Source organism: Furipterus horrens, unplaced genomic scaffold, assembly GCF_987537825.1.
Source record: "Furipterus horrens unplaced genomic scaffold, mFurHor1.1.pri manual_scaffold_11, whole genome shotgun sequence".
Lineage (NCBI taxonomy): Eukaryota > Metazoa > Chordata > Mammalia > Chiroptera > Furipteridae > Furipterus > Furipterus horrens.
In genome coordinates this window covers 46,584,309-46,608,864 of record NW_028327181.1, presented here as the reverse complement: position 1 = coordinate 46,608,864, position 24,556 = coordinate 46,584,309, and positions in this window count along the sequence as shown.

The window sequence follows — 24,556 nt, the reverse complement described above, 5'->3', positions numbered from 1 at the left end:
TCTTCTTTGGAAAAATGTCTGTTCAGATCCTCTGCCTATTTTTTAATTGAAATGTTTGTGTTTGTTGTTATTGTATGTGTTCTTTATATATTTTTGGTTATTGACCCCTTATGCAGTATATGGTTTTCAAGTATTTTTGCCTATTCCATAGGTTGCCTTTTCATTTTGTCGATGGTTCCTCCTGCTGTGCAGAAGCTTTTTAGTTTGATGGAGTCACACTTGCTGATTTTTGCTTTGGTTGCTTATGGTTTTGGTGTCATGTCCAAAAAAATCATTGGCAGAATCAGTGTCAAAGAGCTTCTTTCCTCTATGTTTTCTTCTAGGAGTTTTATGGTATCAGATCTTAGTTTAAGTCTTCAATGTGTTTCAAGTTAATTTTTGTGAGTGGTGTAAGACAGGGGTACAATTTCATTTTTGCACATGTGGCTGTCTAGTTTTCCAGCACCATCTGTTGAAGAAACTATTCTTTCCCCATTGAGTATTCTTGGCTTTAGATAAACATTTTTTAACATTATTTCTAATCAAAACGTGCTGGTAGTGACACCGTTGATGCCTATCCCCAAAGCCCAAAGGACTTTAAAGCCTCCGTTCAGTCTTCCATTGGAGGCTTTGGAGGCGTTTGTCTGTCCATTGCCGTACCAGGCGCTGAGACACCTGATGCGTATCTTCATCTAGTACTACGACCTGTGGGCATTATATTCAGACCACGAACCGAAGTGTGCTGATGAGCTGCCACTGCTCAGGTGGCCAGCAAAAAACCACTGGGCCACTTTCCAGCCAGATTCCTTTGCCCTTTCGGCGCCTGTGCCCCATCCCTAGCCTTGCTCTCCAGCCCCCGCACCTACAAACAGGAGCCAGTGACCACGACACATGAGCAGAGCACACTGCTGGCCTCACACCATCTGGGCCAAGTTTCAGGTCAAGGTAATAGCTTCTGGCATCTGCTTAGCTCTGTACATTTCCCTCAGTTCTTTCATAGGCAGCATTAATTTGGCCTCTCAATAAGCCTAAGAAGTGCACGGGGCAGGTTTTATTAGCCCCATGTGATGGATGATCAAACAAGAAGTCAGAAAAGTTGGAAACGCAGCAAGCAGTGGGATTCCCTTTGGGACTCTACATCACAGGACTGACTTTATGAGTAAAGTCAACCATTCTGGGAATGAAACCTCCCAGTTGAAACCAATGTGTTCATTCATCTCACCCTTCTTCTGTTTGCTGATCTTTGCATTCCTCCCATCCGGAACAGCGTTTACAGTAATGGTAAGCCTTACATATGTTTTAGAATTAAATGACACATTTTCTTCCCTAAAAGAGGAGCATAGGATCAGGTAGTAATGACAAACCAGTAAACAATCAAAATGCAGTGGTGTAACTATAATTATATTCACTAATTCAATCAAAGTAGTATTTGTTAAGTACTTCCTATATGCCAGGAGCTGGGAAGAGACAGGCGGTGTCATGTGGGATTTCAGCAGCATAGACTCGAGTGGCTGCCAGGAACCAAATCCCAGCTCTTGTGTTTTAGTTTTGGAACATGGGCAAATTATTGAACGTCACGGAGCTTCAGGGTCCTCATCTATACAATGGAGAGCACAAAACATTCCTGACAGGGTAGTAGTGAGGATTATATTAGTTCCTATACATAAAAGCTTCAGAATGGTGCCAGGTCTGTTTAATATACATTAGCTAGTCACCATTACTAGTTATTACGACTAGGAAGCAGTGATGTAAAAGGCAGAGGCTGAAACTAGGAAAAAAGACTCAGAATTTTTCAAATTACAAACTTAGATTAAAATATATTATTTTTAAAATAATCACCACCACAGAAATATACATATGGTCGGTTGATTTTTTTATAAAGGTGCAAATGGAATTTGACGGGGAAATGAGAATTTTCCATAAATGATGCTGGAACAACTGGACATGCAAAAAAAAAAAAAAAAAAATTCAAGCTTTACCTCACACCATACACAAAATTTTACTCTTAATGAACCACAGACCTAAATGAGAAAGTTAACATTACAGAACTTCATCCCATAATGCTCTCCCATACCCCGGTGCAGTCAGCTCTCCCCTCCCCACTCTCCCCTTGCCTTCTGTCCTCTCGTTTTGCTTTTCTTTAAAGAAGCTATGTGAAATGGAATCGCACAATATTTGGTCTTTGGGTCTGGCTTTTGGGTTAGACTAATGATTTTGATTCACTCGTGTTCTTGCACATGTCTGCAGTTTGTCTGTTTCCACTGCTGAGCGGTATTCCATGGTATAGATACACCACATCGGTTAACCCAGCTACATGCGAACACTTGGGTGATTTGCAGTTTGGGGCCATTCTGCATAAGGCTGCTGTGACAGGTCCTTGAATGGACTTAGGTTTTCTTTCACTTGAGTAAACAGCTGTTCATAGGGTAGGTGAATGTTTATAAGAAACTCCAGGCTCTTTTTCAAAGCAGTCGTACAATTTTGCCCTCCTGCAGCCTTTAAGCCAAACTGGGAGGATGATGAAGATGGGGGGGGATCACTGAGCTAGCCTCAGGCCACCTGAGGAGTCACACATACGGTGTCATCTTGCACAAAAAAGCAACCGTTCCTCCCGAGACAGACCCTGAGGAAGACAGACGCGGAACTGAGGTACAGAGCAAACTAGCGCCCCCATCTGAACCCAAACCACACACGAGGCCTCACGTTGGCCTCGGCCCCAAACATCTGAAGAACAAGAGAGACAATTTTTTTTTTACCTTCCAAGCTTGCATTCTTTATCCACGTGCTCACCCTTTGGGATACAGAATTGAAAATATTTAAGAAACTGGAGGATGGGACTATTCCGTATGTAGACCAAGGGCCCTCCTCCTGAATTGTTTCCATTTCATGTGAGTATTTGATTCCTATTTGCCTCATTCGCCTAGATTCATTAGGCAGTGACCGAAGTCCCGTGAAATCCAATAGTGCTATGAAAAGCGACAGGAAACCCGAAGAGCATTCTGTGAAAAGGTCTCTCTGCAAGTTCTTCACCGACCACAGCAGCCGTGAGGCCACTCCGCCCCGGGCTCAGGGCCAGAGTGAGGAGAGCGCTGAGCACCAGACAGGGCTGGGCAGGGCCGGAGAAGGAACAGGGCGGGTCACAGGGCTAGCTGGCTGCTGCTCAGGGCTACAGCATGGGGCCAGAACCAGCAGGCAGTCGCAGGGCCAGAGATGAGACGGGCTCCCCGGGTGTGGGGTGGGGCTTTTCAGACGCCATCCAGCAGAGCTCCCAAGTTCCCACAGAGGACGTGAAGGGGTGGGTCTATGAGACTGTGCGCGACTCTGTCTTCACCCAAAGCATCTCTGACTTTCAGTGGTTTGTATCCTAAGGTTTGTACAAGGCTCATTGCTCTTTTTCTAAGACCAAAAAAAAAACCATCTTCTTACTAAAAACAATTTTAAAATGACTAGTTGAGAGGTAGAGCCCAAATTTTAGCCTCTACAGAGGCAGAGAGAAAACCTACATGTGTTAAAGCAGGCTGGCGAATATATAAAAGGGGGTGGTGGGGACTGTGGCCGAATGGAGGGTCTATATGCCCTCCATGGGGCAGCTACCACAGGGCCCCAGTGAGCTGTAGCTCTGAGGGACTGAGGACCCAGTCTTGCCAGACCTGCTGATTTGCAAGAGAACCCAGCCAAAACAGATTTTTACATAAAAGCGCTCAATTACTAAAGATCACCAACTAATTCAGTTTATCTTATAATATCATGTAGATCCAAAAAGCATATTAATACCTGGATTGGCCTCTCAATCACTAACTGGCTCTGGTTTGGAAAATACTAGAAATCATAGCAGCTTTTCATTGTTGGGGTGGGGAACTCACACCTTCCTTGAATGTAGAAGAGCTAGTTCTGTCTTTATGTTTTCTGCTAATCATCGTGTCCTCAATGCTTAGCCCGGAGCCTGGCCCTTCACTGCCCAAACCAGCTGTGGAATGACGGGGTGTGTCGTTGTCACCTGGCTCTCTGTTGCACCCACTTAGGCCTCAAATCTCAAACAAATCTCCACTTCTGCTTTGATATTCCAGGTGGCAACCTTGTGGGAGGTAGACCATTCATGGGTGGGCAAATCTGGCACATCTGTATTTTTCTGGGCACTGCTGAATAATCTAAAAAGACAGGCTGTGTACTTAAGCCAGTCCAAAGCTGTGCTCTGCAGTTCCCAGGTCCTTTTAGGGTACAAGAAACTTCGGTTCACGCCAGGAAACCCCCTACCAGCATCATTTCCACTTAGGAAGGATGGAAGCCTCACTGCTCTGAGGAACAACTCCGGGGCAAAAACACTGATGGTCCTGTGGCTGGAGGTCCAAGCCAAGAGCTGGCATTCCAGCAGATGCCCATGGTAACTGGAAGCAAGTCCTTCCACGCTTCAAAGTCAGGGGTTCAGCCGACTCTGCCGGACTTGCACGGGATATAACTGAATGCTTCTGTGACCCATAGCTCACTTTGACCTACCTAACAGCTAAAAAGAATTGAAGTTGGAAATCAGAGAAAAGTTGTCTTTGTAAGAGTATTTAATGAGCAGTGAGCACCCTTCCCAGCCCTGTGCTGGAGATGTATTCTGTCTTCATCTAAGCCCAGTGACGGGACATCAAGGAACCATATGGAGTCCTTCCCTTGCGTTACCTGGAGTTTGAAGGACACCAAGAACTTTCAACCTCCCTCTAATGGTGCCTCTTCCTAAATAGGAGCTGCTATGGTCTGCGCCAGAGACGTAGACATGTCCTCTTCTGTCCAGGGCAAACGTGCATGAGTGTGTCCAATGAATCAGACATGAGCCACAGGAGAGGAAGGCCCTTTGCAGAACTGCTTAAATTCTGCCCAAGAGATAGATCTGCCCCAGGAGGCCTGATGACCCCAACCAGCGGTGAGTGGCCAGACCTAGATTCCTAAGAGCAGAGGGAGAAAAACAGAACTGGCACTCAGAGAAAATGTAATATTCCCAGTACAGACCCAGAGAAACCCACAAATGTACCCCAATAAGTGAAGTCAGTTTTGCTCATCTACTAACTTGCTGTAGTCCGAAGTAGTCAACACTTGATTCCATGAACACTGGGCACACCAGCCCTTTCCTGTCCCTCACCTCTCCTCTCTCCTCTGTTCAGACCTGGAGGGTCAGAAGCCTCATCTAGTAAGCTGGGGGCAGGACAGGAGGCAGAGAGAAGCAAGGTGTAAAACTGAACAGAAGCTTCCCACTCACTCCCCACCCAATGTGCACACGAATATATTAATGTGCATGAACTAGATATATTCATTACTAAAATGAGGCTATTCTTGAAGCTAAAAATGACAGGAGAACTATTTAATTGTTAAGAATGAGCTAGCTGACTCTGTTGGCTCCCCAGGACTCTCTCGAAGTGTGAAGAACAATCGCCTGGGAGCTGGGGGGGGGGGGGGAGAACAGAATTGTTAAAATAATAGTTTTTTAATATGTAGGAAGACGAAAAGGCATTCAGACCCGGGGAACAGGGTGCCCAGCGGTGTTAAAGGGGTGAGAGTCTGAGGAAGAGCAGGTGGGTTGAGGCGGCCAAAGCAGAGGGCGTGAACAAGGGAGGTGGGGCCAGCTCACAGGGAAGCCTGTTTTCCATGCTCTGAAGGGTGTCCTTCATTCTGCTGGAGACGCAGCTCTCTGAGGAGGCAGAGATACAGTCTGTTGGGTAATTGCAGAAGATAACCCTGGCAACGGCATGGACAGAGACTGGAGTCTCTTTGGAGGTCACTGCTGTGATTCACGTGAAAGATGAAGGCCTGGATTAGGAGAGCTGTGGCTGGAACGGAAAGAGCGTGGATCTGAAAACCTGTCTGGAGGCAGCATTGTCGGGAACTAGCCACTCTTTGGCTAGAAGGAGCGGAGGAACGAGAGAAGTCAAGGGTGACACCTTCTTAGAGGCTGGGCAACAGGTAGCTAATGTGCCAGGAGCCTAGATAGGAAATAGAGGAGGAGGAGGAACTGGGAAGGAAAATAATGAGGTCAGTTTCAAACATGGTGAACCGGAGGTGCTATTGGCAGGACTTTCCTGGGAAGACGCCTGAGAAGCAGCTAGAAGTCTGGTCTTGGAACAGCAGAGAGGTTAAGGCTGGTGAGATGGATGCATCTGTCCCACCTCGGCATCCTCTGCAGGAGTGGCTCCAGCATGAGGCACTCATCCACACTGGAAAAATTCTTCCAATTACTTTTTAGCACATCTTAGAAGCAGAAGAGAAAAATGAATCACTTTTTAACATTTTCATTACATTCATTCTAAAATTATACTCTCCTGATTTCCAAGGACTTCCAGTGCCTGGTGTTGATATATAACCACGTAACTTCACCCTCTGTATATAATGCTGAATTACTTACGCCTCTCCCAGGGCTCACTCCTGACATGGGATGTCAAACAGAAATAGAACATGCATCTCCTGCATCTGGGCTGAAACCTTACAGAGAAGTCTATGGGCGGCCATAAATAACCCCCCATGTTCCTGGAAAGGAGCTGTGTGTGCAGACAGGGTAGGGTCACTGCAGATTTATGAGCGCATCCCCCAGGCCGCGGCTCGCACAGCCAGCGCAGGGGCCTGCGGACGGTGGGAGGTCTGAGGCAGCACCACGATGAAAGGACGGCTGGTCCCAGGGCTGTGGGACACCTGGGCACCCCAGGGCCACAGGACACCTTTCCATTTTCTAGCGTTTCTACTGCTACTCTTACAGCCAGGAAAAGACCCTGAGGGTCACTGAATCCTGAGTGTGTTTTCTTACAGCCATTCGAATCTGTCACCAAGCGCACTAGACAAACTTCTGCTATTGTGGCTACAACGTCTCCCCGCTCTTCCTCAAGCGCAAAGGTCGGCCTTAGATGAACTGTGCGTGGGTGGGCACTGCCTTCCCGTCTCTTCTTGCTTTTCTTTCTCATTTCCCACACTCTTGGTTTCCTCTCTCTCTCTCTCTCTCTCTCTCTCTCTCTCTCCCCCTCATTATCCTATGAAAATCCTCTTCTTGTGCATAATCTGGAGTAAATGACTTTACCTCTCAAGCCCTTCACTTTCTCATTTGTAACATGAAAGTGTAAGACCAAGTGCTTGTCAAACTTGAATGTGCAAGTGATGCCTCTGAGGATGCTGTTAGAATACAGATTCTGATTTAGTATCAGAACACTGGAGGGGGCCTAAGGTTCCACGTTTCTAACAAACTCAGGTGATTTTCATGCTGTTGACCCGAGAACCTCACTTTAAGTATGAAAACAATCCCGGACGGCAGGGCTCCCTTTCCTTGTACCCGCCGTCCATTGGTAGAGCCTGCGAGGAGAGCCGTGGTGGGAGTGCTGGGGATACTTCAGCCTCCGTGGGGGGAAGTTGAACGTGGTAAAATGCTTTCAAAATAAGCACATCAAATATCTGCCTTCAATGAAAGAGATGATCTCTAAGGACTATTATCATTCCATATTTTAAAACATTTGTGTTTTTCTTCAACATGGAGCATTTCTCAGAAGCTGTTTACATATGAAAGAGTCTAATGAACTCATCAGTGTTGATGCTGAATTATGGAGGACTTTTTAGAAATAAAGAGAATGGAAATCATAAAATAAGGGTCAACAAGCAATCAAAAAGGATAGACGGTTAACTAACCAAAAGTTGGCTCATAGAAAATGGTCTTAAGATAGCACTTTGGGAAGAATGTTCAAGAGAAAAGAGAAGATGTAAATAAACACTACAGTAAGTAGAAAGGGAAAAATAACTACAGACATAGGAGATGTTTTAATAATTTTAAGGAAATATTATGAGTGAACAAACACCAGAAAACGTCAGAATCCAGAAGCAATGGGTATGTTGTTTTAAAAGTATAAAAATGAAAAAATTTTAATGTGAAAGAATGGAAAACTTATTCAGACAAATAATATTTAAGAAAACGAGAACGTAATAAAAAGCCTTCTCCCCAAACTCACACCCAGACACAAAAGCCAGGCACAGAGGGACTTACAGGTGTGTATTATCAAAACTTCAAACAACAAATAACCCTTATATTATACAAGTTGCCTAATAAGAAATAATAATAAAAAGGTTGTTTACTTGACTTGGGGTGGTGAAGCCATAACACATATACAGATGATGTATTACAGAACTGTATACCTGAAAGCTGTGTACTTTTATCAACCAATGTCACTTCAATAAAGTCAATAAAAAAGTTTAAAAAATAATGTTGAAGAAGGAAAAATGTATAATCTAGATGTCAAAACAAAACTGGGACAATACAAGGAGAGAATATTGTAGGTCCATTTCACTTAGAAATACAAAAAAAAAAAAGTAAAGAAATATAAAACACTGACTAACAGAATGTAACATATATTTAAAAATAAGTCATCATAATAGTTTACCCCAGATACTGGAGGATTATTAAACATTATAACATCTATCAATCCACTTCAAAATTTAAAACAGAAAAGTCATGGTTATCTCAATAAATAATGAGAAATCACTTTATTTAAGTCAGCACATTCTTAGTAAAACTTCAGAGGACAGGGATATGAAGTTTATCTTTCAAAAACCTATAGCAAACAAACTACATAATGAAGACATTTTAGAAGGTAGGGAATAAAGCAAAGATACACATTTTAACCACTACTGTTGACCACAGTTTGGAAGGTCTTATCCAATTCACTAAGATTTAAAAAAAAAAAAAAAAAGCAAAAGATTGCCCTGACCAGTTTTGGTCAGTTGGTTGGGCATCGTCCCACAAGGTGAACGGCCACCAGTTGGTTTGATTCCCGGTCAGGGCACATGCCTAGGTTGCAGGCCTGGTCCCCAGTCGGGGAGCATGCGAGAGGCAACTGATCGATGTTTCTCTTTCATGTCAATGTTTTTCTGTCTCCCTCTCTCCCTTCTCCTCTTAGAATAAATAAAATCTTTTTAAAGAAGGCCAAAGATTGAAAAAAACAGAAAGAGTTGCTATGCTTTGGAGAGACACTGCTCATTTATACAGAAAGCTAAAGGAAATTAAACTAACAAATATTTAAGTTGATGAGTAGATGAATGAATGAATAAATGAATGAATGAATGAGATGGTTCAGCAAGATTCCTAGACAGGAGATCAACACAGAAACACAGCAGTATTCAAGAAGCACTCCTAGAATGGCAGCTTGGGAAGTTCCACACGCCTCCTCTGTCTTAGTCTGTTCAGGCTGCTGTAACAAAATACGACTGACTGGGTAGCTTTAAAACAACAGAAATTTATTGCTCGTAGTTGGAAAGGCTGAAGTCTAAGATTGTGCTGTCAGTATAGTCATGAGGGACCTCTACCAGGTCCCAGACTTCTTGTTGTACCCTCACATGGTGTGGGGGGCTTGCTGAAGGGTATCTCTGGGGCTCCTTTCATAGAGCAGTCATCTCATCCCCCAGGGCTCCGCCCAGTCACCTCCCAAAGGCCCCACCTACTAACAACACTGTGTTTGGGAGATAAGATTCAGTGTATATAGATTTGGAGGAGACAGATTCAGCTCATAGCACTCTCGCCAGGGGAATAACCATTATCGGTGAAATTTATAAAAACAGTAATCTAAAGTCTCTGGGAATTTTTCTAAAGGCATACAGCAAATGGAGAAACATTTGTTCACGAAAACCTACTAAATCTCAGTGAGCCAGTGGTATTTGAGTCACAACCTACTCCTTACCTGGCTCTCTCCACCCTGTCCATCCACCAGCACAGTGTGAAAGAAGTTCTACTGTGGGCAGATGTTGCCGGGAAGACAGGGCTCACTCTCACCCCATTTTCAGTCTAGGGATATAGTTACCCCTTGGGAGGAGCAGCTTGTCAGCAGTTCGTGTCCCCCAAACCCAGAGGTCGGGGCCTCCCCCACACTCATAAGGTGCAAAATCTACCCTAGACATAACAGGCCAATAATACTTGGCCCAGGTCACCCTGACCCTAGCTCACTTGTAGGGTGGAGGCTCTGTGGTTGAAGAAGTAAGGCAAGAAAACCAGAGATTGCCACTATGCTCAGAGTTGTGCTCATGGAGCAAGGATACCGCTCCAAGGGCAGTGGGCCATTGTCCCCGGCCCCAGCTCCAGAGCAGCAGTGCAGAAGTTCTGCTCAGTGGGGGAGGCAGGCTGTAGGAACGGAGAGCTGAGCTCCATTTATCTCCCTAAAAAGTCTGACTTTACTTGCAACAGAGAGTGGAAAAGTTCAAGCTCAAAAGCATTTTGATAGACAGGAAAGATTTTGTTGTGAAGCAGTTAGAGAAGATGTGTAGCGTTGGAATAGCAGTGAGCAAAATGGTGGATCAGTTAGAAGTTCAGTAAAGAGACTCAAGGAAGACAGGGAGACAGGTCAGAACTGTCGTGGGCTTGAAACAAGCTTCAAAGACTGGCTTCAGCAACTTGCCTCTGCAAAAGGCCTGACTTTAATCTGATCAAACTGTGGAGCAATATACACTCAAAAGCAATGCAGAAAATTCTATGTTGTCATAAATGCCCAGTTTCAGCAAAAAATTTGCAAGATATGCACAGAAATGTGAAAGTGTAATTTATACACAGGAATAAAAGCAGACAAAAGAAACTGCCTTTGAGGACAGCCAGATGTTGACTGGACAGAAACTTAAAAATAATTATTACAAATGTGTTAAACTAACAAAAGGATATAACATTTAAAGAATCAAAGGAAGGTATGATGGCAGTGTCACATTAAATAGAAAATATCAATAGAGGTAGAAATTATTTAAAAGGACCAAATGAAAAGTTTGGAGTTGAAAAGCAAAATAAACAAAACGAAAAATTTACTAGAGGGGCGCAAAAGCAGATTTCAGATGGCAGAAGACAGAATCAGCCAACAGAGAGAAAAAGAGGAAGAGAAAAATATAAACGGAGCCTCTGAGAAATATGAGCCACCATTATGCTTAATGGTAACATCAGATGAAGGAAAGAGAAGGGACAAGAAAAAGTATCTGAAGAAATGCGACCACCCATCAATCTATATGCTATACAAATATAAAGATATACTATGCAAATAACAAACACAAGAGAGCTGCAGGGGCTATGCTAATAATAAACAAAATGAACTTTTAAAAATGTTACTAGAGATCAAATAAAACATATTATAATAGAAAGGTCAATCCAATCAGAAGATATAACCATTATAAACATATAATGAGTTGGGCAGAGCCTCAGAATACATTCCCCAAAAGGTTTTTTATAACATTAGTCTATACATTCAAGAAGCTCACCAAAGTCAGTCCAGAGAACATAAAACACAAAGAAATTCACCTTCAGATGTATCATAGTCAAAATGTTGAAAGAGAAAATTTTGAAAGCAGCAAAAGAGAAATAATTCCTTGCACACAAGGGAACCCCAATAAGTTTAAAAACTGACTTCCAGTCAGAAACAATGGTGACCACAAAGGAGTGGGATGGCCATATTCAAAGTGCTGAATAAAGAAGCTGTCAGCTAAAAATATTACATCCGGCAAAACTATGTTTCAAAATCAATGGAGAAACTAAGACATTACAAGGCAAACAAAAACTTCTAGCAGACCCAGTGAACAAGAAATTGTGAAGGAAGTTCTTCGAACTATCAGCAAATGGCACCATACAGTAGTTCAATTCACAAGAGAAAACAAAAGAGCTCTGATGAAAATAATTTCATATGTAATTACAAAATACCATATTAATGCACATTTGTCCTTTCTTCTCTTAACTGACTCAAAAACAATTACTGATATACAGGATAGGGCAAAAGTACATTTACAGTTCTGAGTACATGAAACACAGAGTTTATTCTCATATTATCACTTACTAATTATTCTATTATTTTCCACACAAACAACTGTAAACCTACTTTTACCCCATCCTGTATATATCTAAACATATGTGAAGATATAAATTTTATATATATATATATATATCTAAACATGTATCTATTACATGTTGTATATCTAAACATACATAACACATATATCATACGTGCGTGTTTGTGTTCTTGGACCTCTAATCTACAGAAAGAGCCGTGTACAGCAGGAGGCGGGGACAAAGCTGCACACTTCCCAGTAACAGTGGGCGGGACAAGGGAGCACGGAGAGGACACCAGGTGGCAATTTGAATTCACAGAAAGAAAGAAAACAAAATTCTTAAATAAAGGGATTAATACAACAAACTCCATAAAAGTACTTGCTCTTCTCTATTCTCTCAGCTTCACTAAAATACACAGAACTATAAAAAGTCATAATTATAACAATGTACTGATGGGCATGGGCATGCAGCATAAACATTATACATCTACATATACATGTAACAACAGCACAAAACACAGTGAGTAGGGACTAGAATTGTACAGGTGCAACATTTCTACATTTTGCTGGAACTGAGATACTATAAATCTGAAGTAGAGTCTGGTAAAATCTATAATGGAGACCTAGAGAAGCTACTAAGAAGCTGTCTCAAAAAATACAGATTAAAAAAATCAGTAAAAGAATTAACATAGCACAATAAAAATATTTGCTTAATGAAAAAGAAAGCAGTAAAGAAGAAAGGAAGAAAAATGATATGAGACATAGAAACCAAAATATTAGACATAAACTCTATCAATAAGCGTACCATGTGTGAAAGGATTAAACAGTCCAATTAAAAGAGAGAAAGACTGCACAAAAAACAAGACCTAACTGTACGCTGACTAAAGGAGCTACATTTTAGACCCAAAGGTACAGACAGGTTTAAAGTAAAAAGAGGAAAAAGATATACCGCGCAAAGAGCAACCACAAGAGCACGGCAATGGCTGTACTAATAACAAACATACTTTAAAGCAAAGTGCTACATATTATAATGGAACTTATTATAATGAAAAGGTCAATCCAACAAGAAGATATAACCATTATAAATATATAATGAACCTAACAGAGGATCATAACACATGAAGCAAAAATTGACAAAACTAAAGAAAAAAATACACAATTCAACAATAATTATCGGAGACTTCAATATTTCTCTTTCAATAAAAGGGAAAAATGAGAAGATGCGCAAGGATATAGAAGACTTGAAAAACATTATAAACCAGACAGACCTAACAGACAGGCACAGAGAGGTGTTCAGCAAGCAGAATACATCTTCTCAAATGCACATTCCACCGTTCTCAAATGGAAAATTCCCCAGGATAAGCCATTTGGTAGGCCGTAAAGCAAGCTACATTGAATTTTAAATAATTGAAATCCTATAAAGCACATTTCTGACTACTAGGGAATTAAATTAGAAATTAATAACAGAAGGAAAGTTGGAAAATTCTCAAATAACTGAAAAATAAACAACACACTCTTAAATCACCAATGGGTCAAAAACGTCATAAGAGAAACTGAAAGCACTTTGAGACAGATGAAAACAGAAACACAACACACCAAAACTTACGGGATGAACAGCTAAAGCAGAGCTTGGAAGGAAGTTATGACTGTAAATGCTTATGTTAATTTAAATTTTTTCTCTAATTCTCCACCTCGAAAAACAGAAAAAGAAGAACAAAGTAAACCCAAAGCGAGCAGAAACAAGGATGTATAAGGATTAGAGTAGAAATAAATAGGAGTAGAAAAAACAATAGAGAAAATCAGTGAAAGCAAAAGATGGTCCTTTGAAAGCTCGACATTCACAAATCTTTAGCCAGATGGACTAAGCATAAAGGAGGGGGAAAAACTTGAACTACTTAAGTCAGAAGTAAAAGAAATAACATCGCCAATGCCATTGCCAAAATAAAAAGAAGTATAAATGAGTACTATGAACAACCATACGCCAACAAATTACGTAATTTAGATGAAATAGGCAAATTTCTATAAAATTGATGCAAGAAGAAACAGTAAATATGAATAGGCCTATATAAAGAAAAGCTCAGGGATATTAGTGGAATGAACATAAAGTTGGGCCAGGTGGATCAGGCCGACTTTATTAATTTAGGACCACTAAGCAGAGATTCTGGACCTGACGTTGTAGCTCGAGGGGTTAGAAAGCATTCTCAGTTAGTTTGGTCCGTTGGACCAAAAGGGGATGCACACTAAGTGAAGGTGAAACATCGAGGGAAATTAGCCTGTTAGAGTGGGTTTGTCATGTAGGACCTGCCCACCCATGCCAGGAGGACCCAAAGGACGCACTTCTCACAACTGGGAAAAATACACGTGTGAGGGGAGCTCCAGGGTCCTTGAATAGCCCTGTGGCTCCTCTTTTCTGTAGTGAGAAGTTACAGTGAAAGCTAGGGCCACTGAACTGGGATCCTTCATCGCAGGAGGGCTAATTGCGTCTTGGAATGGCAGGGGCCAAATAATGGTCCTCACCGGTCAAAGACAGAGGGTGGCGGAGCCAAACACATCACCAGGACAATCTCATTCACAGACGCCTTTGGCTCTGGCTAGTGGATCATGGTGCTCCTGGAAGAGAAGCAGATGAGCTGTCTGTTTGGTTCTTTTGAAGATTTTCATTTATTTGTTTTTAAAGAGTGGAGAAAGGAGGGAGAAAGAGAGGGGAAAAAGATGTGAGGGAGATACACCCATCAGTTGTCTCACACACACACCCCCAGCCAGGGACCTGGCCTGCAACCCAGGCACATGCCCTGACCAGGAATTGAACCAGCAACATTTTGGTTCACAGGATGACACTCAGCCCACTGAACCACACCAGTCAGGGCTAACATGGGCAGTCTATTAAACTCCTACTTAATCTATATAAGCAGAAGAGTCCTAGGTCAAGTAAGCAGAAATATCAATTGAATCACCAACACAAAGAGTCATGGCTCCTTAACTGTGTTCCTGACTGAGCCAGTCGGCAGACCCCCTGAGGAAGGACCCCAGTACACTACCCAAACTGTATACTGTTAATTTTTCTCCTGGCTTTCCCCCAAGGCACCTACAGTCTTTCACCCATGTAACCCTGCCGTGGGGAAAGGAAAATAATCAGACTCGGGAAATTTCTGGCCCCTGCCATTCCAAGACGCAATTGGCCCTCCTGCAATGAAGGATCCCAGTTCGGTGGCCCCAGTTTTCACTGTAACTTCTTACTACAGAAAAGCGGAGCCACAGGGCTATTCAAGGACTCTGGAGCTCCCTCACACATGTATCTTTCCCACTTGTGACAAGTGTGTGGTCAGCGCGGCTGCTCGGCGAGGCCCGACGGCCCGGTCCGGCGCGCTGCGCGGCGGCCGGCGGCGGCACCATCCACGGCGGGCTCGGGAGACGGAGGCCGGGCTCAGCGCGGGCTCCCCGGCATGCCCCGGCCGGCCGCCGCCTCAGAGTCGGGCCGCGTATGCAGGGTGGCTCCGCAAGCGCCGGGATGCGGGCCGGGCCTTCCCTCGCACCACGGTGCTCCGATGCACCGCGCGCCCGGGCACCTCCGCCCCGTGCCCCGCGCCCTCACAGAGCGCGCGGTCCCTGCCGCCCGGCCGTCGCGGGCCCATGGACGCGGCCTCCTGGGCCCGCTGCCTACCTGCGCTCGGGCCCGCCTCTCAGGTGCCGGGCCCCTTCGGGTCCCTGCGGTCGGGGAGCCACCAGTGCCCCGGGCGCCCCGCGGCCGCAGCAGATGCTACTGGAGCCTCTACGCACTCCCGGGGCGGGGCAGTCTGGTGGGCGGGCGCAGGGGAGGAGGAAGCCAGAGGGGCAGTGATCGGCGGCCCTGTCGGCCAATGGCAGCGCCGACCTTCGCCTACCAAAGGAAGCCCTCGGCCAGTGGCAGCCAGGGGCGGGGACAAAGGGCAGGGCGTAAGGTCACTTGCGTACGGTGGGGCGCGGGGATGGGGCCTTCAGGTTGGGTGGGCTGGTGTGGGGCCAGCAGAGTGCTCCCAGCTGCGACGGTGGCGGAGGCGGTCGGTGTCAACGCCCGGAGCGGCGGCGCCCGCGGTGGGAGAGCGGGGACGGCGGCGCCGGGAGCGGGAGCTGGGGCGGCGGCGGAGGTGCTATCGACCACCGCCTCTCCGGCCGCCCCCGCTCCCATCGCCTCCGCCGCCGCCGCCGCCGCTCCGGCCGCTGCCACCGATAACACCTCCGCCGGCCGTCCCCGCTCCCACCGCCCCTCCGACGGCCTCTCCTACCTCTGCCGCCACTGGGGCCGGGGTCGGCGGCGCCTGGAGCGGGGGTGGCGCCTGTGGGACCGTGGCCGGCGGTGGCGAGAACGGGGGCTGCTGCGGCAGTGGTATCGGGGCCGGCGTCGGCGGGAGCGGCGGGAGCTGGAGCTGGGGTGACGACGGAGGTGCTATCGGCGGGAGGGCCCGGAGCGGGAGCGGCGGTGGCCGATAGAACCACCGCCGACGCCCCGGGTCCTGCCGCCGCCCCAGCTCACACCGCCGCCCCAGCTCCCGCCGCCGCTCGCGCCGCCGCCTCCGGCCCTGGTCCCACCGCCGTCGCCCCCACTCCCGCCGCCGCGGCCCCCGGACCCCATCCGAGCGCCGCCGCCCCGTGTCCCAGCGCCGCCGCTCCGGGCCCTCCCGCCGATAGCACCTCCGCCGCCGTCACCGCTTCTGTCAAAGACGCCGCCGCTGATCCGACAGGCGGCGCCACCGACTCCGCTCCCACCGCCCCTCCGACGGCCTCTCCTACCTCCGCCGCCGCTGGGGCCGTCTCCGCCACCGCTCCCGCTCCGGCCGCTGCCACCCACCGCCTCCGCCACCGTCGCTGCTGGGAGTACTCTGCAGGCCCCACACCAGCCCACCCAACCTGAAGGCCCCATCCCCGCGCCCCACCGTACGCAAGTGACCTTACGCCCTGCCCTTTGTCCCCGCCCCTGGCTGCCACTGGCCGAGGGCTTCCTTTGGTAGGCGAAGGTCGGCGCTGCCATTGGCCGACAGGGCCGCCGATCACTGCCCCTCTGGCTTCCTCCTCCCCTGCGCCCGCCCACCAGACTGCCCCGCCCCGGGAGTGCGTAGAGGCTCCAGTAGCATCTGCTGCGGCCGCGGGGCGCCCGGGGCACTGGTGGCTCCCCGACCGCAGGGACCCGAAGGGGCCCGGCACCTGAGAGGCGGGCCCGAGCGCAGGTAGGCAGCGGGCCCAGGAGGCCGCGTCCATGGGCCCGCGACGGCCGGGCGGCAGGGACCGCGCGCTCTGTGAGGGCGCGGGGCACGGGGCGGAGGTGCCCGGGCGCGCGGTGCATCGGAGCACCGTGGTGCGAGGGAAGGCCCGGCCCGCATCCCGGCGCTTGCGGAGCCACCCTGCATACGCGGCCCGACTCTGAGGCGGCGGCCGGCCGGGGCATGCCGGGGAGCCCGCGCTGAGCCCGGCCTCCGTCTCCCGAGCCCGCCGTGGATGGTGCCGCCGCCGGCCGCCGCGCAGCGCGCCGGACCGGGCCGTCGGGCCTCGCCGAGCAGCCGCGCTGACCACACACTTGTCACAAGTGGGAAAGATACATGTGTGAGGGAGCTCCAGAGTCCTTGAATAGCCCTGTGGCTCCGCTTTTCTGTAGTAAGAAGTTACAGTGAAAACTGGGGCCACCGAACTGGGATCCTTCATTGCAGGAGGGCCAATTGCGTCTTGGAATGGCAGGGGCCAGAAATTTCCCGAGTCTGATTATTTTCCTTTCCCCACGGCAGGGTTACATGGGTGAAAGACTGTAGGTGCCTTGGGGGAAAGCCAGGAGAAAAATTAACAGTATACAGTTTGGGTAGTGTACTGGGGTCCTTCCTCAGGGGGTCTGCCGACTGGCTCAGTCAGGAACACAGTTAAGGAGCCATGACTCTTTGTGTTGGTGATTCAATTGATATTTCTGCTTACTTGACCTAGGACTCTTCTGCTTATATAGATTAAGTAGGAGTTTAATAGACTGCCCATGTTAGCCCTGACTGGTGTGGTTCAGTGGGCTGAGTGTCATCCTGTGAACCAAAATGTTGCTGGTTCAATTCCTGGTCAGGGCATGTGCCTGGGTTGCAGGCCAGGTCCCTGGCTGGGGGTGTGTGTGTGAGACAACTGATGGGTGTATCTCCCTCACATCTTTTTCCCCTCTCTTTCTCCCTCCTTTCTCCACTCTTTAAAAACAAATAAATGAAAATCTTCAAAAGAACCAAACAGACAGCTCATCTGCTTCTCTTCCAGGAGCACCATGATCCACTAGCCAGAGCCAAAGGCGTCTGTGAATGAGATTGTCCTGGTGATGTGTTTGGCTCCGCCACCCTCTGTCTTTGACCGGTGAGGACCATTATTTGGCCCCTGCCATTCCAAGACGCAATTAGCCCTCCTGCGATGAAGGATCCCAGTTCAGTGGCCCTAGCTTTCACTGTAACTTCTCACTACAGAAAAGAGGAGCCACAGGGCTATTCAAGGACCCTGGAGCTCCCCTCACACGTGTATTTTTCCCAGTTGTGAGAAGTGCGTCCTTTGGGTCCTCCTGGCATGGGTGGGCAGGTCCTACATGACAAACCCACTCTAACAGGCTAATTTCCCTCGATGTTTCACCTTCACTTAGTGTGCATCCCCTTTTGGTCCAACGGACCAAACTAACTGAGAATGCTTTCTAACCCCTCGAGCTACAACGTCAGGTCCAGAATCTCTGCTTAGTGGTCCTAAATTAATAAAGTCGGCCTGATCCACCTGGCCCAACTTTATGTTCATTCCACTAATATCCCTGAGCTTTTCTTTATATAGGCCTATTCATATTTACTGTTTCTTCTTGCATCAATTTTATAGAAATTTGCCTATTTCATCTAAATTACGTAATTTGTTGGCGTATGGTTGTTCATAGTACTCATTTATACTTCTTTTTATTTTGGCAATGGCATTGGCGATGTTATTTCTTTTACTTCTGACTTAAGTAGTTCAAGTTTTTCCCCCTCCTTTATGCTTAGTCCATCTGGCTAAAGATTTGTGAATGTCGAGCTTTCAAAGGACCATCTTTTGCTTTCACTGATTTTCTCTATTGTTTTTTCTACTCCTATTTATTTCTACTCTAATCCTTATACATCCTTGTTTCTGCTCGCTTTGGGTTTACTTTGTTCTTCTTTTTCTGTTTTTCGAGGTGGAGAATTAGAGAAAAAATTTAAATTAACATAAGCATTTACAGTCATAACTTCCTTCCAAGCTCTGCTTTAGCTGTTCATCCCGTAAGTTTTGGTGTGTTGTGTTTCTGTTTTCATCTGTCTCAAAGTGCTTTCAGTTTCTCTTATGACGTTTTTGACCCATTGGTGATTTAAGAGTGTGTTGTTTATTTTTCAGTTATTTGAGAATTTTCCAACTTTCCTTCTGTTATTAATTTCTAATTTAATTCCCTAGTAGTCAGAAATGTGCTTTATAGGATTTCAATTATTTAAAATTCAATGTAGCTTGCTTTACGGCCTACCAAATGGCTTATCCTGGGGAATTTTCCATTTGAGAACGGTGGAATGTGCATTTGAGAAGATGTATTCTGCTTGCTGAACACCTCTCTGTGCCTGTCTGTTAGGTCTGTCTGGTTTATAATGTTTTTCAAGTCTTCTATATCCTTGCGCATCTTCTCATTTTTCCCTTTTATTGAAAGAGAAATATTGAAGTCTCCGATAATTATTGTTGAATTGTGTATTTTTTTCTTTAGTTTTGTCAATTTTTGCTTCATGTGTTATGATCCTCTGTTAGGTTCATTATATATTTATAATGGTTATATCTTCTTGTTGGATTGACCTTTTCATTATAATAAGTTCCATTATAATATGTAGCACTTTGCTTTAAAGTATGTTTGTTATTAGTACAGCCATTGCCGTGCTCTTGTGGTTGCTCTTTGCGCGGTATATCTTTTTCCTCTTTTTACTTTAAACCTGTCTGTACCTTTGGGTCTAAAATGTAGCTCCTTTAGTCAGCGTACAGTTAGGTCTTGTTTTTTGTGCAGTCTTTCTCTCTTTTAATTGGACTGTTTAATCCTTTCACACATGGTACGCTTATTGATAGAGTTTATGTCTAATATTTTGGTTTCTATGTCTCATATCATTTTTCTTCCTTTCTTCTTTACTGCTTTCTTTTTCATTAAGCAAATATTTTTATTGTGCTATGTTAATTCTTTTACTGATTTTTTTAATCTGTATTTTTTGAGACAGCTTCTTAGTAGCTTCTCTAGGTCTCCATTATAGATTTTACCAGACTCTACTTCAGATTTATAGTATCTCAGTTCCAGCAAAATGTAGAAATGTTGCACCTGTACAATTCTAGTCCCTACTCACTGTGTTTTGTGCTGTTGTTACATGTATATGTAGATGTATAATGTTTATGCTGCATGCCCATGCCCATCAGTACATTGTTATAATTATGACTTTTTATAGTTCTGTGTATTTTAGTGAAGCTGAGAGAATAGAGAAGAGCAAGTACTTTTATGGAGTTTGTTGTATTAATCCCTTTATTTAAGAATTTTGTTTTCTTTCTTTCTGTGAATTCAAATTGCCACCTGGTGTCCTCTCCGTGCTCCCTTGTCCCGCCCACTGTTACTGGGAAGTGTGCAGCTTTGTCCCCGCCTCCTGCTGTACACGGCTCTTTCTGTAGATTAGAGGTCCAAGAACACAAACACGCACGTATGATATATGTGTTATGTATGTTTAGATATACAACATGTAATAGATACATGTTTAGATATATATATATATATATAAAATTTATATCTTCACATATGTTTAGATATATACAGGATGGGGTAAAAGTAGGTTTACAGTTGTTTGTGTGGAAAATAATAGAATAATTAGTAAGTGATAATATGAGAATAAACTCTGTGTTTCATGTACTCAGAACTGTAAATGTACTTTTGCCCTATCCTGTATATCAGTAATTGTTTTTGAGTCAGTTAAGAGAAGAAAGGACAAATGTGCATTAATATGGTATTTTGTAATTACATATGAAATTATTTTCATCAGAGCTCTTTTGTTTTCTCTTGTGAATTGAACTACTGTATGGTGCCATTTGCTGATAGTTCGAAGAACTTCCTTCACAATTTCTTGTTCACTGGGTCTGCTAGAAGTTTTTGTTTGCCTTGTAATGTCTTAGTTTCTCCATTGATTTTGAAACATAGTTTTGCCGGATGTAATATTTTTAGCTGACAGCTTCTTTATTCAGCACTTTGAATATGGCCATCCCACTCCTTTGTGGTCACCATTGTTTCTGACTGGAAGTCAGTTTTTAAACTTATTGGGGTTCCCTTGTGTGCAAGGAATTATTTCTCTTTTGCTGCTTTCAAAATTTTCTCTTTCAACATTTTGACTATGATACATCTGAAGGTGAATTTCTTTGTGTTTTATGTTCTCTGGACTGACTTTGGTGAGCTTCTTGAATGTATAGACTAATGTTATAAAAAACCTTTTGGGGAATGTATTCTGAGGCTCTGCCCAACTCATTATATGTTTATAATGGTTATATCTTCTGATTGGATTGACCTTTCTATTATAATATGTTTTATTTGATCTCTAGTAACATTTTTAAAAGTTCATTTTGTTTATTATTAGCATAGCCCCTGCAGCTCTCTTGTGTTTGTTATTTGCATAGTATATCTTTATATTTGTATAGCATATAGATTGATGGGTGGTCGCATTTCTTCAGATACTTTTTCTTGTCCCTTCTCTTTCCTTCATCTGATGTTACCATTAAGCATAATGGTGGCTCATATTTCTCAGAGGCTCCGTTTATATTTTTCTCTTCCTCTTTTTCTCTCTGTTGGCTGATTCTGTCTTCTGCCATCTGAAATCTGCTTTTGCGCCCCTCTAGTAAATTTTTCGTTTTGTTTATTTTGCTTTTCAACTCCAAACTTTTCATTTGGTCCTTTTAAATAATTTCTACCTCTATTGATATTTTCTATTTAATGTGACACTGCCATCATACCTTCCTTTGATTCTTTAAATGTTATATCCTTTTGTTAGTTTAACACATTTGTAATAATTATTTTTAAGTTTCTGTCCAGTCAACATCTGGCTGTCCTCAAAGGCAGTTTCTTTTGTCTGCTTTTATTCCTGTGTATAAATTACACTTTCACATTTCTGTGCATATCTTGCAAATTTTTTGCTGAAACTGGGCATTTATGACAACATAGAATTTTCTGCATTGCTTTTGAGTGTATATTGCTCCACAGTTTGATCAGATTAAAGTCAGGCCTTTTGCAGAGGCAAGTTGCTGAAGCCAGTCTTTGAAGCTTGTTTCAAGCCCACGACAGTTCTGACCTGTCTCCCTGTCTTCCTTGAGTCTCTTTACTGAACTTCTAACTGATCCACCATTTTGCTCACTGCTATTCCAACGCTACACATCTTCTCTAACTGCTTCACAACAAAATCTTTCCTGTCTATCAAAATGCTTTTGAGCTTGAACTTTTCCACTCTCTGTTGCAAGTAAAGTCAGACTTTTTAGGGAGATAAATGGAGCTCAGCTCTCCGTTCCTACAGCCTGCCTCCCCCACTGAGCAGAACTTCTGCACTGCTGCTCTGGAGCTGGGGCCGGGGACAATGGCCCACTGCCCTTGGAGCGGTATCCTTGCTCCATGAGCACAACTCTGAGCATAGTGGCAATCTCTGGTTTTCTTGCCTTACTTCTTCAACCACAGAGCCTCCACCCTACAAGTGAGCTAGGGTCAGGGTGACCTGGGCCAAGTATTATTGGCCTGTTATGTCTAGGGTAGATTTTGCACCTTATGAGTGTGGGGGAGGCCCCGACCTCTGGGTTTGGGGGACACGAACTGCTGACAAGCTGCTCCTCCCAAGGGGTAACTATATCCCTAGACTGAAAATGGGGTGAGAGTGAGCCCTGTCTTCCCGGCAACATCTGCCCACAGTAGAACTTCTTTCACACTGTGCTGGTGGATGGACAGGGTGGAGAGAGCCAGGTAAGGAGTAGGTTGTGACTCAAATACCACTGGCTCACTGAGATTTAGTAGGTTTTCGTGAACAAATGTTTCTCCATTTGCTGTATGCCTTTAGAAAAATTCCCAGAGACTTTAGATTACTGTTTTTATAAATTTCACCGATAATGGTTATTCCCCTGGCGAGAGTGCTATGAGCTGAATCTGTCTCCTCCAAATCTATATACACTGAATCTTATCTCCCAAACACAGTGTTGTTAGTAGGTGGGGCCTTTGGGAGGTGACTGGGCGGAGCCCTGGGGGATGAGATGACTGCTCTATGAAAGGAGCCCCAGAGATACCCTTCAGCAAGCCCCCCACACCATGTGAGGGTACAACAAGAAGTCTGGGACCTGGTAGAGGTCCCTCATGACTATACTGACAGCACAATCTTAGACTTCAGCCTTTCCAACTACGAGCAATAAATTTCTGTTGTTTTAAAGCTACCCAGTCAGTCGTATTTTGTTACAGCAGCCTGAACAGACTAAGACAGAGGAGGCGTGTGGAACTTCCCAAGCTGCCATTCTAGGAGTGCTTCTTGAATACTGCTGTGTTTCTGTGTTGATCTCCTGTCTAGGAATCTTGCTGAACCATCTCATTCATTCATTCATTTATTCATTCATTCATCTACTCATCAACTTAAATATTTGTTAGTTTAATTTCCTTTAGCTTTCTGTATAAATGAGCAGTGTCTCTCCAAAGCATAGCAACTCTTTCTGTTTTTTTCAATCTTTGGCCTTCTTTAAAAAGATTTTATTTATTCTAAGAGGAGAAGGGAGAGAGGGAGACAGAAAAACATTGACATGAAAGAGAAACATCGATCAGTTGCCTCTCGCATGCTCCCCGACTGGGGACCAGGCCTGCAACCTAGGCATGTGCCCTGACCGGGAATCAAACCAACTGGTGGCCGTTCACCTTGTGGGACGATGCCCAACCAACTGACCAAAACTGGTCAGGGCAATCTTTTGCTTTTTTTTTTTTTTTTTAAATCTTAGTGAATTGGATAAGACCTTCCAAACTGTGGTCAACAGTAGTGGTTAAAATGTGTATCTTTGCTTTATTCCCTACCTTCTAAAATGTCTTCATTATGTAGTTTGTTTGCTATAGGTTTTTGAAAGATAAACTTCATATCCCTGTCCTCTGAAGTTTTACTAAGAATGTGCTGACTTAAATAAAGTGATTTCTCATTATTTATTGAGATAACCATGACTTTTCTGTTTTAAATTTTGAAGTGGATTGATAGATGTTATAATGTTTAATAATCCTCCAGTATCTGGGGTAAACTATTATGATGACTTATTTTTAAATATATGTTACATTCTGTTAGTCAGTGTTTTATATTTCTTTACTTTTTTTTTTTTGTATTTCTAAGTGAAATGGACCTACAATATTCTCTCCTTGTATTGTCCCAGTTTTGTTTTGACATCTAGATTATACATTTTTCCTTCTTCAACATTATTTTTTAAACTTTTTTATTGACTTTATTGAAGTGACATTGGTTGATAAAAGTACACAGCTTTCAGGTATACAGTTCTGTAATACATCATCTGTATATGTGTTATGGCTTCACCACCCCAAGTCAAGTAAACAACCTTTTTATTATTATTTCTTATTAGGCAACTTGTATAATATAAGGGTTATTTGTTGTTTGAAGTTTTGATAATACACACCTGTAAGTCCCTCTGTGCCTGGCTTTTGTGTCTGGGTGTGAGTTTGGGGAGAAGGCTTTTTATTACGTTCTCGTTTTCTTAAATATTATTTGTCTGAATAAGTTTTCCATTCTTTCACATTAAAATTTTT